The 19,660-nt window shown below is 38.8% G+C and overlaps 1 protein-coding gene across 10 annotated transcripts in view; it reads left to right on the top strand.

Moving 5' to 3' along the window:
• Positions 1 to 19,660, top strand: part of PDLIM5 (PDZ and LIM domain 5) — a 123,026-nt gene that overhangs the window by 39,903 nt on the left and 63,463 nt on the right. The gene's annotated exons all lie outside the window — the stretch shown is intronic.

The following is a 19,660-nucleotide window of genomic DNA, read 5'->3' as shown; positions in this document are numbered from 1 at the left end:
ATGCTGCCATAGCCTGCAATCTGTCTTGATTTACAGCATTTTAGAAAACTTACTAGATGTTAGTTATGTGGCTTGACAAAGAGTTTTTCCAGCCTTATGCCATCTATTACATCTCCTCGTCCTTTGAGTTTCAGTTTTGTTTAATTACTCTGTTTAAAAGCAGGTCTTATTAATTTTTTTTTCCCCTCCCCCAGGTGACTAGGAATATTCTTTTGGGTCAAGTCCTACAGCACCATTCTTACCAGCTAACAGAATGATGGATTTCAATAGTTAACCCTTGAGTTAAATGGATGAAAATACTTCTGCTCAAAGTCTGGGATGTTTCCACCATGTGAATTCCACATAGTGATACCACTATGTCACTAAGTAGCAGCCTCCCTTTGCTAACTGAAGTGACTGCAATAGAAGTTACAGCTTGGCCCAGTGTCATTACTAAATGACAGAGTTTATTGAAACCCATCATATCTCTGGTATAGCCTGAGGTATGTTTTGGGAGTTGTTGCAGGAAGACGACAGGATGCTCACATATGCATTATTGAACCTGAAGTAGAATGAGCAGCAGCACAAGCAATAAATTCCTTCAATTCTCAAAAGCCTCCCAGGGCTAAATATTGTTTTTGCTAGAAGACTGCTATTTTGATTCAATGATGTGAGTGAACATATTGGAGGAGATTGGCCTCTGAATCCATCACATAGGGAAAAAGCACCTCTTCTTGTTTTCAAAGAAAGCAGCAGCAGTTGTATGCCATGATTGCTGTTCGTGCCTGCCTTCAGCAGTGCAAAGTTCCTTGATGAGTGGTGGTTGAGGTCCATAATATATCTCTTCACCAGTTTCTGACTGGTTTTTGTGGCAAATTATCCTTCCCTTAATGAAAGCACTGTATTTTTCTGAGAGTTAATCAGTATTAGAATAAAAATAGATGACATGGGTGCAGATCTGACAAACATCCATCTCCAGGGTGGTCGTGTTTGTTCCCAGCCCTAAGTGACGTGCATTTGAATGGTTGTGTGTGCATGCTTTCTTCTGTAAGAGGCTGCTTGTTTTTTCTTGTTCTTCCTGTTGTCCTGTGCTTTGGTCCTTAGCTACCCTGACTAAGGGATTCCCTTTGCTCCGTCTGAGGAAAGGAGTATCTTGTGGTGTGGTTCATGCCTAGGGCATCTCCCTGAGTGAAACTTGTAAAGGTGGCATAAAAAGTTTCTTGATGAAAGACAGGCATTATACCAGCTCATTAGGAGAGCTACATGTTGTATCTAGTGTGTCATTTGCTTTTCTGGCTCCCAAGGAGACCGGCAGGTCGCTTAGAAATGCACTTTCCAGGACCCACTGAGTCAGTGCAGCAGGCAGATGGGTTGGTCCCCTTTCTCCTGTCACCATAATTGAATGGGCAGATATATTGAATCAGATATAGGAAAGTAATGGCAGGTGTGTACCAGTCAGGTAATAACTTGTCTGAGGCTGCTTCTGGTTGGGTACAGAGATGAGTGGTTGGAAAATCAAATTAATTATGAGTTAGTCTGATCCCCTGCTGTTCTCACCCTTTCTACCTAGTGTAGCATCTGACTCACCACTGTTGGCTACCTGACAGCTGAAGACTAAGTCAGGATCAAACTAATAGAGATCAAAGGAGTAGCCTTGGTCCTGGTATCTGGGGGTGCGACAGATGTCCTGTCTTGTGGCTCTGCTGCTTTGCAGTCTCATGGTCTCAGCTGTTTTGAATTTTGCCTGGATCCTAAGAAAGCAAAGGTGTAGACAGTGTTCTCCTGGTTCCTCTGCCTGTGAAAACTTCCTTGCCCTGATGTTTAACAGATCTGCTTTGCTTCTTTATTTGTTCTTTATAGCCTGCAAAGAAGATGCTTCTTGGAGTCAAACTGACTCATGCTAACTGGAGAGTTGCTGGCTGCCCATGGAAAGGGAGTTTGAGAATATAAACAGGGTGGCAAGATAAGCCATTTTAATATTGAGTGTTCTCCAGAATTCTATTCTTCTCTCCCTGTCTCTTCACCTAAAATGAAACAGAAATAAATAAAATGTTTTAAGCTGTTACTGTTTGCATTTAAGATTAAGGAGATACTGTCAATATCAAGCAAAGCTGGCTTTCAGAATACAGGTTGGTGCCATAGAATAGGAAAATCTAGACATATTTTATTTTGCTGTTACTGCTTTTTATTTATCTTTCATTTTTACACTTCTGAGATTTTATGTACTGTCACACAGTCTGGTGATAGTTTGAACTACAATGCAAGGATCTTGAGGTTAGTTTTTAAAGAGTCCATCAATTCTTAGATACTGCCCTGGTTTCCTGCTGCTTTAAAAGAACACAATGGTTAGAAGGTTAGTGGTGTTACTTTGAGGATGTACTCCAGCAACCCAGCTTACACGGTGGTCAGGGTAGGGCAACACTTTGCCTTTTAAAAGCTGCAAAGGAAACTTCTTTTGTCTATGGCAAAGGCAAGAGAGGAAATTCTTTATTATCAGATTCCTTATTATAAATATTTTAACTTGATAGTTAACCTACTTAGGTTTTCACTTGGCTTCCCCTCTTCTTCATGTGCAAAGTAGAAAAAATAAAATTAAGAGAAACTAAACAAGGGGCAAGAAGTAGCTTGTCTGGGAGGGATTCCTTCAAAACCTTTACTTACAGATTTAAAGCAGTATATTTATGAAGAAAGAGATGCATGTAGCCCTTGTGGAAAACCAATTTAGGTGTTTTGTAACTTGTAATTGAATGTTGGCAAAATATTTGGAGGGCAAATAAAATCTTCCCTTTGTTCTGTGTAAGGCAATATCACAGCCTGGTTTTTTAAACATGAAATTGCTCTGTGCCATGGAAAGGAGGTGGAAGTTCAAGTCCACCTTGCATAGAGGTTGCTCATATACAAATGGACAAAATTGTGCTTTGCCAGCTCTGTGTGCAGTATTAGGTGCTTAACATTTGCATGTGTTGGCAAGTATTTTTGGGTTGTATGTCTTTAAAATCAATATGTTCAGTAAACAAGTCTCATTGTTTAGTACAAAATTATATATTTTTTTCGGTTGTGAAATGAAATTTGAATTTAGGCATGTTATTTGTTCATTGTTCATATTATATGACTCAAAAATAAGAAGTGTGTTTTTCTTCTTTTTATTTTGTAACTTGCGATTTTAGCTTCTTGATAGATCTCCTCCCCCCTCCAATTTTTGTTTGCATTCATCCCTCCCTTTCTGAGATCTTGCTCTTTTGCACCCCTATATTTTATTTTCATCTAAAACCAGTCTAGTTTCCCATGAGGACAGATGGAAACCAGATGCTTGCTTTTTGGATATATTTTCAAGTTCAGTAACTTAGCATGGACTTTTATAAATAAATCTCTAAGTTGCTGAACAGCTAAAAGCCACCACCTATTTTTAAAATATTATTTTTGGGGACTGTTCCTCCAGACATTTGCCTTGATGAGTCTCTGGGAGCGAGAAGGATAAAGAATAGTGGATTTCTTTAAATGAATGAGATCATGATACCTGTGAAACTTCGGGGAAAAGTGTCAGCAGTACAGGGATAAAATTAAAACAGAAAAGATGGAAAGTCTTGGGCTTTGTTTTTCCTATAATGATATAAAACATATTTACCTCTCTATTTAGTAAAGCAGATCTGCACAGGTATAGTTTGATTTGTAAAGGAATTTCTTTCACTCTATGAATTTACTAATTTAGGACAAAAGGTATGGAGATTGCTTGGCTTGGTAAGCAAAAGGAGGGCTCTGCAGGTTGTTTACTCCTCTACTGCTATATTACAGTGCTTTTTTGGGGGGTGAAGAATTTTTTCTGGGTGCAGTAAGCTTGCAGTGAGCATTTCCTGTGGTTCTGGTTCCAGCTCTTTAGTGGAGGAACACAGCTGCTACAAAGCAATAGATGAATTTCAGTGATGTCCATGGGTTTGTTTGGTTTTTTTTCCCTAAACGTCTTTAAAGCATAGGGTTGCTTAAGTGTCATAGGTGAGGCTGAGGCCTCCTGGATATTTTTGATGTCCTGCAGGACTCAGAGACAAAATTTAGGTGAGCCATAAGGACTGAGATCTGCAGTGGGTAAACTCAAAAGCCATGACATGTTTTTTTGCTGCCAGCCTGAATATGAATCTTTATCATACTTTCGTTTTTCTTTCAGGAAGCATGAAGTCTAGGCTTTTAGCTTAAGGGCAGCTGAAATTCTCATGATTTAAGATGGGGTAACAAGAAAAAATGTTACGAATAATTTGAATTCTATTTGGTAAGATAGTTTTTCAAGTTTGGAAAGGGTTTTCAGTAGTGAGACTAGCTCAGTATGCATTTTTCTTACTATTTTTTGTTTAATTTACAGGCTTCACATTAGATGATGGTTAAAACTCATGTGTAAGTTCTATGAGTCATAGGTTCCTTGGGTAGGTATTTTGTTTCCCTAAACCATATATGGATGAGCTTGAAGAAAACTATGATAAGAATGCATTCTGAAGTCCTGTTTTTCTCCCAGCTTCAGTCATCATCATTTCCCTTACATAGGTATTTTTACTTTAGTTTGGTTCTTCAGTGATTTGTTATTTTTAGGAAAATAGCAGCTTCACTGTCCTATGCCAGTTCAACAGAGGCAATAATAATTGGTTGAAAGACACCACAGCTTCTGAGTAATTTTTTCAAAATCTGAAAACTTTTTTTTTTGCTGTAATTCTTTTTGTAATACTATTTCTTATATAACTTGTTTCATGTATGTCAAAACTAAGTGATGGATGATTAAGGAAATAATTTCTTTTTAATTGAGAGAGTTGAGACAAAATTTACAGAACTCAATGGAGGTAGTATGGCTTGGAATATGTGAACAAAGTGCATACAGGTAGTTGAAATGCTATTCAAAACCTTTGGCAACTTGTTCCCCAAATCTAGTTTGTTACTTTCAAACATTAATACTAGTTCTAAAAATAAACTAGGTGAAAAAGAATGCCTCCCAAACAGACACTCCCTTATCTTGTTTAGCCATGTCACTAAGCTTTGAGGTGACAGCTGTTCAGGTAGCTCACTCAGTGGAGCCTGCAGAGGCTTTAAACAATCCTGGGGAACTTTGTTTTGCCTTTTTGTGCTGTGCATTGCAATGCAGTCAACTGAGTCATCTTAGGTGCTCCTGTTTTATCTCACTCAGGAATTAAGTGATACTGGGTTAAAACATTGTCCAAAGAATTCAAAACTAATGAATGATGCTGGGTTTTTTTTTCCCATCCAAAAGTTGTGTAAATCTACGCTCTTGTTGGAAGCAAGGTAGGAATATTTTGCTCCTCATTTAGGAGCTGATCAGGTTTAGCTTAGCTAAGCCATGCCTTTGGAAAGCCTGCCCACACACTAAATAAGTGGAAGGCTACAGCTCTTGCTTGCAGCTGGAATTCACAGTCTCGTTGTACAGAGCATTTTGCTACTCCTCAGGTAGCAATTAGATGAACCACAAAACATGCTGCAGCTAAGTGAATCCAACAAACTAAAGGCTTGCTTGGAAGTTCAAAGGAGAGTTGCTGGGATGAAAATGGAAGGTTGCAGGGTAAAAAAGAGAGTTCAGTGACATGTACAGGATGATACCTACTCATCTGCCAGGAAAATGGGTGGGACTGAGGGCGAGTTAAGCAATAGTAATAGCAGCCTTTCTCACACTGTGTACCTTAGAGTTTTGCTGGGAATTTTTAGAGCTGCAAAAGATTTGTAAAGGCTGTGCAGTTTCTTGAGGTTGCTGCAGTAAGTAGCATAGGAACATAAACACAGTAGTAAATATAGATAGTGGACAATGGCAAGTGCCAAAGGCAGATTGCTGTTTACTGAACATCAAAATGTTTCCTTCAAATTTAGTTTAAAGATGTTTTTTTCACTTTTAATTTCAGGTACATTCCCCTTTGGCCCTCATATAGTTTATACCATCTCAGGAAGCTGAAAATTAAGCAAAGGGAGATTAAAGAAGAAACATTTAATGCATTTTTTGGTAGTTTTTTTTGTTTTGTTTTGTTTTAATTTTATTTTTAGTTTGTTTGCCACCAGGGAAATGCAAAATACCACCTCTGAGCTGCAGCAATTGCAGCCGTTTTACCATTATGTTTTTGAGATTTTGTCTACATAATTATCTCATGGTGCGTTAAACCAAGGGCAGTCAGATTAGGGGGATATTTAAAAATGTCACCTTTTGTGTGAAAACGAGGAGGCCATCATCAAGAAACTGTCTCTCACAAGCTGAGAGCCTGTGATTTGGGATAAATTTTCAAGTTCCTACCGTCATAGTCCAAGTCCTTGATGGAATAAAGGTTGGTTGCTTGGGAGAGTAGCTCAGATGTTATAATCAGCAGAACCTGATAAAGAGCTGGAGAAGGGGGAGATAACTGGGGTGTCACTATTTGAAAGGTGGTGAGTGATTGTGGTGGAGGTTTGCACCTGGGAGTCTGTCCTGAAAATGGAGGGAGGAAAGTTTTGGATCCTAGAAGTTCCCATCTGTTTACAATGGGTCAGGTGGTAACTAAAGTGCCTTAAATTGGTCATCTTGCTTTTTTGCCTTAACCAGTGGGAAACATCTGTACCATTGTTGCATAGCACAGATGTCTGACAAATACAGCAAAAAGTAATTCTGAATTTGACTCTTAGCTTGTTTTTTAAAAAATGCTGCTTGTTTTCAGACAGGGAAGTAAAGTTGGGATTTGGGTTTTTTTTGAGGTTTGGTTGGTTGGTTTGGTGGGGTGTTTTTTTGCGTAATTTTGCTGACCATGTAGATGTTTCTTTTAAAGCCTGAAACCATGTATATCTTTCAGATATGCTTGGGATTAGCCTAAAAAGAAATACTTACCACATGTTGTTATTATATAGACTACATTTTTTAATTCCTATATTTAAGATCAATATGAAAATACTTGCCCTCCATTATAGTTCTGCTATAGGGATCACACCACTCTGATGTATAATGATGCTTTTAGAAAAAAAAGATTAAATTTTTAAAGCAAAAAAATGCAGTGCAAAAACCAAGAGTTTTAAAAGTAGCTTTACACAAGCAGATCATTAGAAAAAGTAATAGCTTTGGCTTGTTGTTTATGTGTACAGTAGTTTAGAAGCCTATTTTCATCTGTTGTAAAACTAAAGTAAAACAAAGCTGTATTCTGGTTTAGATCTGACACAATGGATTTCTGTCTGTGGAGACAGGAACAGAGAAGGTTTATTCACATATATTTTCCCTGAAATGCTGTAATTCAGTAGGAAGTATCCGGAAATTAGATAATCTTACTTGATCTTGGCATGTGCTAGATGGACAGTGTGCCTCAGTATGCAAGGTGAGGACAGGCTTGCAGTGCTCTGCCTAATGGATGAAAGACATGATAATGATAAATGACTGCTTGTGATTTGGAATAACTTTCTGAAATACCAACAACTTTCTTCTGTCTTACAGAATTAAAAAAAAACCAAAACACTACAAAACTGAGTTGAGGAGTATCTTTGGACAGCAGGGAATTTTTTAATGAACTCCATATTGTTCAGTTCATATGCTCTTGCTGTAAGCAAGAAATAACATTTGCAAGCTGAAATTTAATACAGAAGACATCTAGGCTGGGTGAGGTCATGACTAGTATTACTACGAGTCTGACTGTTACTTAACAGCATTTTCCAGCTTGCAAACCCCTTTAAGTTAGTTTTGCTTTAAGTTGCTTTATATTCTGCATGTTGCAAAGCCTTCTCATTGCTGTTGAAGGGTGGAAGGAATGTGAGGTATGTGCTGAAACACCCCCACATTAAAGGGCTCTTTAGTAACATATAGGTGCTTTTAAGGAGTAGATTGGATGTATTTCCCAAACATTGAGTATATGTATTTTAGGAATGTAAGAACACAACTAAGCTAACCTTCATTATAGAAATCTAAAAAAATCTCTTGAAAACCACAGGAGTTAATTCTGCTATCAGTATCTCTGTGATGTACAATAAAGCTTCTGCTTAAGAGGTACAAGTGCCAACTTCCTACATGAGGGGAAAGGAGTCTCCACTGGCAGTGCAATATTACAATTACCACAGAAAGGTTAACTTAAGCCAGGTACTTTGGGCTACACCACTGTTGTCAAGAGCTATTGTGGCTGTGTAAGTACAATCCAGGCACTTTTTACTTTTCGTTATCTCTTCACACAGGAGATGCTGAAAGGTGTGTTGATTTCTGGGGGTGGGGAGGAAGGGGCATTGATTTGGGGTTCAGTTTAGGTTTGTTTCAGAAAAAGGCAGAAATGGAGCTATGGAATAGTTCAGATTTTGAAGACTGATATGAAGCAATGTTGTTTGCTCTTAGTGTGATTTCCTGGCTAAGTCCTGCTTTTTAGTTTTTCTGAGGAAAAGGTTCATAGCTGTGTTTCAGGAAGTTCTTTCGGTTACTGCTTTCCGCCCATTTATAAATAATCCCCAGAGGGAAGTGTAGGTTTGTTTGGTTTTTTTTTAATGAGTTTCAGAAAACCATCAGAAAAGTGATATTCTTAGGTTTTTGTTACATTTTGTTTCATTAGAAGTGATTTTAATGAAGTACTATTCTCCAGGAGGCCTTTGATGCAATTTTGGCTTTCATTTCCTCATTTTCTAATGGACTTCCGTGGCATTCATGATGACAGTCACCAATATCCCATAAGCACTGCAGCATAATGTAGAAAAACATTTTTTTGTTTCTCTAGTAATATTACCTGCTATAGGCAGCAGCTGATTACAGCTATTTTAAAATTCTATATTACTTGCAAAATGTTTTCCATTATTGATCTTACTATATCAGGTAGATTTTTATGTGTCAGAACTGATGTAGTGGTTAAGCATAGGTTTTAAATTCTTAGTTCCATTTCTGTTTTTGCAACAGACTTGGCTGGGCTTTAGTGTTTGATTTCCTAAAACTAGACATTTCCTCTTAAGCAGATAACCTTTATCTGCCTTTCACATAGTCAGATCTGATCTTACTTGATCTGAGGCTCTGAGGGCTTCAGTAGAAGATACTAAGAAAAATAAAGTATCATGGTGATAAGTCAGGGATGACTATTACCTGTCATTTTTGCTTAGTTTTTTGTGAAGTAAAGTTTGTGTTCTCCCCTCAAATATTCTCTTGTTGTTAAGAGCCCTGTAGGCAAACACCACTTGTTGCAGTTCTTTTAAGATTTTGTTAATGATGCAGATCTGCTTTCAACTGTTAAATAGTATTTTTGTTTTGGAGCGCACATAGTTTTCCTTTCCCAAAGTGAAGTTTCCTACAACAAAGTAAAGCTAGAGAAATGTGCACCTGAGTGTTCTGATGAAACACTGCGGAGTTCCACAGCCCAGTAATATAGACCTGTGTTTTTCTTCTTCTAATGCTGCTGTTAGTTCAGTATTAGAAGTGAAATCCAGATTTGCCTGGTGATTGAATAATGAAGAGCTGTGTATAAATTGGTGTGGTTTTTTTCTTTTATATATCTCCACTGCCTCACATTTTCTGGCGGGGTGTGTTTTGGCCTGACACTGAATAGGATGTGTTTCAGTGGACGTGTTCTGGACTGAGCACTCAGCCTGAAAAATAACAAGAGAATTAAAAACCGTAGGGATTTCTTTGTCTGTGCATTGTATCAGTGAACCTGTTAGTCTGGTATCCAGACCCGCTGTGGCTGCTTTCTGATGATGATTCAGTGTGAGGGGGGAGTGAGAACTAAACCATGCCTTGTAACACCTGCATGGTGTGAGAACCTGGGTGCTTACACAAGACATGTGGGTTTGATTACCATAAACACTTGTAACTAATAATTTAACTGGGGTCTTATAGGCGTTGTTTCATGTATCTGTCAACATAACTCTCATCCCAGACAGGCTAACAACATCAAGGTGTTTTTGTTGTATGTAGATGAAAAATATTTTCTCACACTGATTTTTTTTTTCTCCCCCCCAATTGCACTTTCCTCTAACTTTGGTGCACTGTGTATCGTTTTACCTAACCCACAGTGAGCTGCTCAAGCAGAAAGTAAGACAGTTTTCTTTACTTACTCCTGTGCACCCTCTCTGCTTTTGGCAAGGTCTGCACCAGATCTGAGCCTTTGTCATCTTAGTGGTTTGAGACTAGAGACAGGAAGTCTTCAGGATTCATCTGACACTTCAGTTTAGTCACAGATGAATCCTTATTCCCACCGGGGTTGGGGGGGGGGAAAAGCCCTTTGTCTTTCCAGTTGCTCATGTGCCACATTCTTTCATTCATGGAGATGCAGCAATTTCTGGCCTTGAAAGGACTTCGGCTCCCTGCTGGGGCAGGGGCGAAGAGGACATGCTTTCCTCCTGACCTCATGGTGCTTCTGGTGGAGTCCTGTGTTGGAGCCTCTGCCCAAAAAGTGCTCAGAAAGGAAAGTTTCTCTTCCTTCCTGTGATGAGTAAGGAGGTTTGAGAGACCCTATCTCAACTTCATAAACAATGTGAACTGCCCTTTTAAGCAGATGCATTTGTTTGGTGTTTGTGCCACAATCCTCCTCTGTCTTGCACATGACCTGACACCCCTGGCTGCTGCTGGAGATGTCAGATCCTTGCTCTCCCCAAGCCCGAGGCAACTAATCAGTACAAGGGAAGCATTCCTGCCTGTTTCAGGGACCTCTGAGGAGTGGGAATTGGGATGCTGAGACAAGAGAAGCAGGGAAGAATTGTCAGTAAGAATATTATGTTTCAAAGAAGTAGGAATCTTTCAAGTTAATGACAGTGTAACTTTTAGCAGCAGTGGCACATGTGCAGCACAGAGATGTTAGGGTTGGGTCATTGCACTGAATGAGATCTCTTCTGCAAGGATAAGAGATGACAAAAACTTGCCTTTGCTTCTGGTCCATGGGAATTTCCCAAGGAAACAACTAGCAATAAATTTATAGAGATGAAATGAAAAAAAAAAATTATTGAAATATCTCATGAACACTTTAGGTAATAATTTGTCCACTTAAAAATCTGGGCATTTTTCCTCGCTTAAATTCTCAAAAGGGAACTCATAGATAAAGTGAGGGACTTGTGACCACTTGAACCAGAACTGAACCTGGATTGATTTTGATTTTTATTTTTTTACTTTGTGACATCTACTTGTCTTATAAATAGAATAAATTATTCTTGTTCTTGCATACTTTCTCAATTTAGGCTTAATTGCACTTGATGCTAACAGTGTTTGGTCCCTGCTTTGTAAAACATTGGATCTTTAAGCTTTAGCTTTTTTCCCAGCATTTCTGTGGCTGCTTTAGCTGAGCAAAGTTTGTCAGTTAACATGAAATCTGCAAATCATTTCAATCTCTCTTATATTTAAATTTACAACAGATTTATATTCTTTCATATTTTGGAATCTTTGATATTCTTCTTAATGCTTTAAACTTCTAAGTTTATGATGTCTGCCGAGTATTTTCTCCCACGGTTTTGGCAAGCCTCAATTTCCTCACATTTCTAACCCTTGCCAGAAAACAATTTGAATATAACTTGGAAAAGCCCAACAAAACAAACAACAAAACCCCATGAAAATTTGATGTTGTTTTTGTGTGGGTGTGGCTGAGGACAAAATCTTGCAAAATAAAATAAATGTGCTGTGTGAGAGCTTATAAGCCATTGTCTGAGAGACAAAAATTTATAGAGAATCTATGTCAGCAGCTAAGGCTGGTTTGAAGCTGATGTATGATGTTAATTTGTTTGGAATAAAGTCTTCACCAAACAGTTCAATGGGTTTTCTGAGTGACAATTGTTTTGGAGGGGTTGCTTCTTTGGCCTAGTCTGTTGTTTCTGTTTAACCTGTGACTGCTGCTCTGTAAGAGACCATCTTGGCAAAAGGGAATGGATTATAGCAGTAATGTGAGCTTCATTTTAGGGGGAAAGGACTATTAACACTCCATGTCTTTTGGAGGGAAAATGACCAAACCTAGGGTAGTCAGTCTTACTGACTGTATAGTATCCCTTTTAGCTTCTAAGCTTCTATGCAAAAAATGGAATGTAGTATACATTCTTAAAATGTATTACAGAGTTTAGGAAGCCAAAGTTTTAATGAGGACAGTGACTTCAGAGGTAACTAATGCTGCTTGATTGCTAACAGATTATCTTTCCTTTACATACAGAGCCCCTCCACATGAGCAGACTGTAAGTCTCAGTGACACATGGAGTCACTAAAATACACGTACTGGGCTAAATATAATGTATAAGAGGTTTTGCAAGTACCAAAAAGTGTAGTATTTTCCATTCAAGGCCTCTCAAGTACTGAAATTTTTAAGTGTGCCTGCTGTCAATACTGATCTTGGATACGATTGACCCAAAGAGTTATCTCCTTTCCAAGTCTTGGAAGGAAGGTGATGACTGGACAAGTCAGTCATTTTCCACAAAATCTTCTTAACTCAAAAGTGACTGCTCCATTAACCAGATAATTAAGTGAATGCTGGACTAATGTTTTTGTGTTGCACCTCTTGGAGCTACCTATAAAAAGGAGCAATGTTGAATAACTTAATCATGTAGAGAGTATGGTTATAGAATTTTTGTATCTTTTGCACTTAGCTGAAGGGAGCTGTCCTGGAGAAGAAAACTCCTAGTGCAATTTGAGCAAGTTGGAGCAAGGGCAGATTGAAGTTTCCCTTGTGGCAGGGCTGCTAGACTCAGGTGCACAGTACTGTGAACAGGACCTTACATGGAACTTGGGACAAAATGAAGTTTCAGCACAACTCAGGTAAACAACACTGTCATTAAAAAACAACAACAACAAAGAAAAAAAGAAAAATCAATATTCAGTTACCATATAGAGGGTATTTTGGCAGGAAATGGAACTAGGGAGAAGAGAATTGGATGTCTCATCTAAGTGGCACTACCTAGCCACTTCTGTGAAAAGCTGTTAGGCTGGGTTTTATTTAGGATCCAGATAAATTTCAGAATATCTTATGTCAATTAATAAAATCAGTGAGTCAATTTATTTCTTTATTTTAGTCAGAAAGAAATGTTTCTTACTTACATCAGCCACTAAAGTTAGCTATTTTTGTGATACACCGTGTAGTTGTTGCTTACAAATCCTATGGTACACAACACATAGAGGTGAGTGGAAGTAGCATGCCAGTGTAGAAATTAGCACTGTATCAATTCAGTGTTATTGTTGATAATTTTAAAGCTGGGGAGTGATGTGGGGAGAAGGTTGGGGGAATCATGAACTGGTTCAGTGGTTTAATCTGGTAGATTTATCTTGGTAGGAAGGATGGATTAATAACTTACACATCTGGGGTTTTTTTTATACTAGAATGGACAAATGTATTTTTGGATAAAACATGGTTATAAAGTTTTGAATTCCTCTTGATGTGGAGGGAAAAAAGGTTCTTTGTTTAATGAGGAGGACTTAATCTGCTATAAAAGATAATGGAGCTTGAGGCATTTATTAGCCTTCCTGGAGAAACATAATACCTTGCAGGGCTGGACCTGAACTGTTTCTGTTATCAACAAGTCATTAGCAGACCAAACACATTGTTGATCAAGAACTGACTAAGGGACACTGTGAAACTATTCCTTCTGCTTGCCTTTTCTTTCTTTAAAGAAGAGAGATTAAAAAGATTGTAAATTGTTTGTGGCTTTTTCTGAGGATGTACTCTTACGTCAAATTTTTATTTTAAAATGACACCTTTCATTTTGATCATTATTTTGATCATTATAGTTTTCTTGGCTGAGGTGGGTTTCTTTTTTGCCTCCCATACATTACCACTGGAGAATGACTCTTTGTAAATAATAGCTGCACACTGTGGGTGAGGTCAAAAGGAAGTATGAGGGTGAGCTGGAGTATTTCAAACAGTAGATATTTACTCTTGACTACCCTCTTCATTGTATAATTCTCCCCAGTGATTCTATTCACGAAAAATGTGAAGATTTCATCCAATTCCTTCTCATGATGCACCATGTTCCTGCTGTTTGGTTTTGTATTTTTTTAAACTCCATGGAGAACTTGTCTCATGATTAGTCACTGAATTAAGCTACCTCTTGACATTTTCAGCATTTTTTTTCCTGCCTATCAATGTGAGTGGGGTTTGTTTGTTTGTGATTCTTTTGTTTATTTGCTTTAAGTTGCTCTTCCTAATGAAGATCTGTCAGACATAGCTGCTACATGTGTAGGTAGGTAAAAAGGGAAATAAGAGATACCGAGCATGTCATTAAAGGTCTAATGCTATTCCCTGCCTTAGGTCACTGGAGATTGCCTCCCTGCCTGACCATTAGCAAAAGGGAAAACTGGTAAAAATTGGCCAAAACTGGCGAAAGTGGGCAGGACCCAGGTGACCAGGTTTCTGTGATGGTAGATATGAAAGTCTTTCAATGTGGGATTAGAACGCTCTTGTAGTCAGTAATTTCAAGCTCTCTGTGCTTCTTGGACTGGTTGAGCCTGTAGGAAAGGCTTGGGTAGGCAAGGATCAACCCTGGTGAGAGCTCTCCAAGAAGCAGAAGAAGCAGGCTTTGTGCACATAGCTGCTGGAGTGAAGATGGCTATGGAAACTAGAGGGTGGTTGGTTTCCAAACCATGGTAACCCAAGCTTTGTGTAAACACACAGAATATTTCTCAGGACTGTGTAGAAATGTTTCCTCATTTTTTCAAAAGACTGCAGAAATCTTAAGTCTTTCACAAGTCAGTGGTTTATTTTTTTCTTTATTTTGTGGATGTTTCCTCTTGAAGATAACAGTTGGGCCAGGAAAAATTATATTGGTCAGAGGTCTGATGAACATAAATGCGTTATTAAGAGATGTCAGTACAGTTGCGCTTTTCATCTTTGTCCAAAGAGATCACTCAAGAAGTGTGTTTTCCATGCCTAAAAATTGTTGTAGGAAGCAGCTGAGACCCATGACTTTTTTTCCATGAAAAATGCCTTCAGGTAGTAGAACATCAAGTTGCACTTCTCCCCATGGCTTGCCAAGACAATATCTTTTAGTAAAACAGCATCCATATAAAAATCATTTGCATGATCAAATTAGCCTCCTACTGTTTGTAACTAATATTTTCTGTAGTCCGTGAGCCAATGCTTTCAAAGCTCTTTTGTTTTAGGTAAATAATTAAAATATTCTCCCCCTAACTGCTCTCAAATAGCAAATTTTTTTTGCTAACATTGAAGGAGTGTGTAGGTTCTTCCATGTGACTGGTGGGCATTTGCCGTTCATGCTCTTAAGTAAAACTCTTCTACCCATTTTTGGTTTAACCTGTGCAACCCATACAATACCTTCTTGAAAGTTCAGGGGCTTGTTAGTTAGCACGTAAACTGTGATGCCATTGACCTTGCATATTTATTTTAACCTGTGTCTGTAGTTATTTAGTGAAGGACTTAAAGAAACCATCTGAAGTTGGCCACAGTTTATCTTCACTTCTTAAAATAACACAGATACCTCAGTGGCATGTTCTTTGGTGACATTTGAATTCTATTGGCACACTTTGAAATAGCCAGCTGGGACATCAGAGGCAGACATCAGTTTTGAAGCCTTTCATATACCCTCTAAATGCCAAGCTTTTGAGTAGCAAAATAATGCATTTATATATAGATTAAACACACAGTAATCAGAAGTGCCATGCAACACCCATCAGTAATTGTGAACAGCTGCATCAGAGCAATGCAACTGTTAAAACTCCTTCATGCCCCAGGTTACTACATGTATTTGGTCCCAATTACTCATAGGTATATCTGTGTGCTTTGGGGAGGGATACAGAGAATCATTTGGGATACATTCATTTGCTGAAATCAGTCCTTGATTATATTTTATTAAGAGAGTGCATGATATAAGGAGGTTCATGGACCTGCACAAAAATAATCTAACACCATTCTTACACAGCAAGCAAACATCACTGTAACTGAGTTGTATGGTGTTCATGTGTCTAATGTGCTGCAGTGCTGCTGCTTCCCTTCAGACTTTAGCTGGATCTGCAAAGCACACAGCACTGCTACAGAAGTACCTTATCATAGAAGGCTGGGCTTGGAAAGGATCTTAAATATCTGGCTCCAAAGCCTCCTCCCCTGGGCATGAACACCTCTCATCTACACCAGGTTACTTGGACCCCTATCCAACCTGGACTTGAAGACTTCCAGGGGTGGGGCATCTACAGCTTCTCTGGGAAGCCTGTTCCAGTGCTTCACCACCATCACAGTAAAGAATTTTTCCTCATATCCAGTCTAAAACTAGTCTCTTTCAGTTTAAGGCTATTACCTTTGTAAACAGTTTCTCACCATTTTTCTAGTAGGCTTCCTTCAGAAAGGTTGCAGTAAGGTCACTCTGGAGCCTTCTCCTCTCCAGCCTGGATAACCCAACTCTCTCAGCCTTTCCTCATAGGAGAGGTGCTCCATCCCTCTGATCATTTTGGTTCCTCAGGACCCAATCCATCAGGTCCATGTCCTTCCTGTGCAGGGACCCCAGAGCTGATGCAGCGCTGCAGGTGGAGTCCCACCAGAGTAGAGCAGAGGGGCGGCATCCCCTCCCTGGCCCTGCCACCCATGCTATTTTGGATGCAGCCCAGGACACAGTTGGCTTTCTGGGCTGCAGGCATGCGTTGCCGGCTCATGTCCAGCCTTACGTGTGGTAGCAAACCAGTTACAAAATGGAGACCCTCTGCTTTCATCCCGGCGTGCAGCTATAAAAACTATTTGTAGTAACAGCTAATGTTATTCTGTACCTGTTGCTGAGACATGTTTTGTGCCAGTGAGTGTTGGAGGACTGGAATATGAAGTTGAAGAAATTATTTCACTGTGATGGAAACCAGCCTTGTCATCATTGTCGTCATGCTGCCTTGTGTCTAGTTTTTCCCTTGGGATTTTTATTAGTGGAAGTTTTCAGCAGCCTCTGGTTCAGCTCTAGAATATTATGTCCTACAAAGGAGATCAAGAGCCAAGCTGTCAAGGTCTAAAGCTAGGAAATACAAGCAAAGCCCATGTTGGTGTGGGGAACTTCACTTTGGAAGTCTGATGTGCTTTGCGTGCACTGTAATTTCCTAAGGAATGCAACAACATAGATCTGGTTTTGACTGCTACTAATTTACAAAGACCCTGATTAAAAGCTTCCTGAGAATTGCATAACTGTACTGTTCATAGTGCTTTGGGACATTGATCTTTTATTTTTGTTTCTTCTCTGTGCTAGTTATGTAAGGGTAAGTGTTTTTAGAAAGATCTCAGAAACTCAATAAAACAATGATTCTCTACAAACGTTAGGCAAAGCTTTCTTGCTGCTGCTTGAGCAAACAGTGCTAGGGTTAAGTCATATGTCCATCGAATTCAACAGTTTAGTGAAACTGCCAGAAAGACAGTGAGCTTGAAGAAATCTGACCCAGGTCCAAAAATTTTCTGATCAAGAAGTTTTTAAAGTCCTGTTGGTTTACTTGCCAGAACCTGCAGTAGCCTTGGGATTTGGCAGTTGCTCGACAGTAATGCGTCAGCAGTGGTGCTTCCTGCACTCCTGGCCAAGTCCAGATAAATGGAAAAGCTTGCATTTTGGAAAGTTTCAACATTTCTTAAGATATTGCTCTCCTTACCTTTGAATTCGAATAGCATGTGAATATATTTGAGAGACATTTTTGTCCCCTTTTTTCAGAAGATGGGGCAGGGTGGGTGTATTTGGTGTAATCTGGACTGTGGGACATGCTTGGTTGGCATTTATTTAAAATCTTCTGAAAATTGACCTAACACTGGGATAAACAGGAACAACATTAAGAACGGGGAAAGAATAATTTTCACTGTTTTCTCTACTATGGGTTCTTTGTGGGTCAAAATCTGATAATGTATAGGTAGCTTACCTTACCTAAAGATGCCCAAGTTCATTTCATCTCATCTCAGTCAACTGTGTAATCTGTGTCCTTTTTTCCTTTATAAATACTCATCTCATTATTTGGGTGCCATAAATGATGTTACTTGTCTCTATTTACACTTTTGTTTTCCAAATGCAGACTATGTCCCACACCTGTTGCTTTCCTTTGAAAAACACATCTCTCCAACGTGCATGGTTTATGATGCTAACTTGCAGGCATTCTTTAATTATAAAAGGATATGTGGTGATCTGTCAAGAGACAGTTGTTTCTAAATGGATTAAAAGAAGCTTACGTGGTTTAAATATGGGCTATGCCCTTCATACGCTGAAAATAGTTCAAGTTAGTTTGAACTGGCTACATAGTATATTTAGTACCTATGCAGGTAACTGGTTATTTTCTTAAGCTCAGATAGTTAATTTTGCATCTCTGTGTATGTGGGGTGTAAAGAACAGGAAAGAACCCCTCAGACAAGTAAGTGAACTGACAAGTGTTGTTAGATAAACTGTCCCCAAGCTTCAGCCCACAGGAAAAAATGAGACACTTGTTAAATAAAACCTTTCCTCTGCCATGCAAGTTCTCAGCTGTTGAGAATAAAAATTTTAGTGTCCTGACTCATCAACTCTTGCCACCTTCCTCTAGTAAACAGTAAAATGAGAATCAATTAATAATTGGCTGTTTGGAAAATAAATGTCTTTCTGAAAGGTAGCAATAACATCATGAAAGCATAACTGCATAAGAAGGATGTTGTGTTTGGTAATGCTGGGAAAAGCAAGCAGGTTTTCAGGTATAAAGTACTTTCTAGAGGTCTGAAAAACTGCTAAATACAAATTGAGTAACAGCACTGTGAGTTAAACTAGGTATGTATCTGTTACACCACCTTGTATAAAAGTAAGCAGTAGCTGCAGAGCTGAGTGTCCAAGAGCTGAATTTCACAGCTGCACTGTTTTAAGGGCTTTTTTCCACACAATTATTTTGAATAATTACTGCCTTTGAAAAATTCCAGGATATTGTCAGTAGAAAGTCATGTCTGTGGCACAAAACCCTATGAGGCAATGAAAACACATACTGTGCCTGTCAAATATTACTCACTTACTTTGGCTATGAGGCAAGATGAAAGTAATGTTTGCAGCATTGTGACAGATCTCAACAGGCTTTGTGACCATCAGATGTTTTCCATCAGTGATTAGTTGCCCACAAAAGCAACTTGATTGCTTCATATGCTGTAAGTGTGCTGTGACTCTTATGCCCTAAGTATTTTGAGCTGAGAAGGATGAAAGGTATTTTTTTAAAAAAAAAAAACCTAGATGGTGGGAAAGGAAAACTTCATAGTTAGCTGGATCAGTTGGAGTCAGGTGGGATTATTAATTTTTCTCTCTTGCATGGTTTTTGCAAACAGCAGAAGAATTGCAGGATTTTGCTTTATGCACCTTTACTGAATAATGGTCCCTTGGCAATTTATTGACTACCGGAATGAACTGTTACAGGTCTCTGCTGCTTACCAATCTTTCTTGCTTAGCTTCTGCACAAAACAAAATAATTTCCAGCTGCAGCTCATACTGTGACAGTTGATCTTTGACTTCTCTTTCCCTTGAAGGTGTGGTGAGACCTGTTGGCCAGGTTAACTTGAGGTCTTAATGCAAACAGTTGAAAGAAAAATATAAGGAAACCCTCAAACAGAAGTTGTTAGGTATCTAGAAGTATAATGGACAGCCATGTTGAGACATAAATAGCTTTTCTCAGCATGTTAGACCTGTAATATACGCTGCTAAGCCAGTGACCTTAAATATATAACCATATGAACAATACACGGAAATGATAAAGTGCAAGAAAAGCAAGGGTCTCTAGTGGAAAAGTTAATAGCTTCTAGCAAGTGCGGTCTCATTAAACTGACACATAATTCTGCCAGTAATAATTCTGGCATGTGGTTTATAG

The sequence above is a fragment of the Pseudopodoces humilis genome, chromosome 6 (genome assembly GCF_049639895.1).
Source record: "Pseudopodoces humilis isolate 2021_Gansu_Grassland_sample_001 chromosome 6, ASM4963989v1, whole genome shotgun sequence".
Classification (NCBI taxonomy): Eukaryota; Metazoa; Chordata; class Aves; order Passeriformes; family Paridae; genus Pseudopodoces; species Pseudopodoces humilis.
The sequence above is the reverse complement of the archived record's forward strand: the minus strand, read 5'-3'. Positions and strand labels throughout refer to the sequence as shown.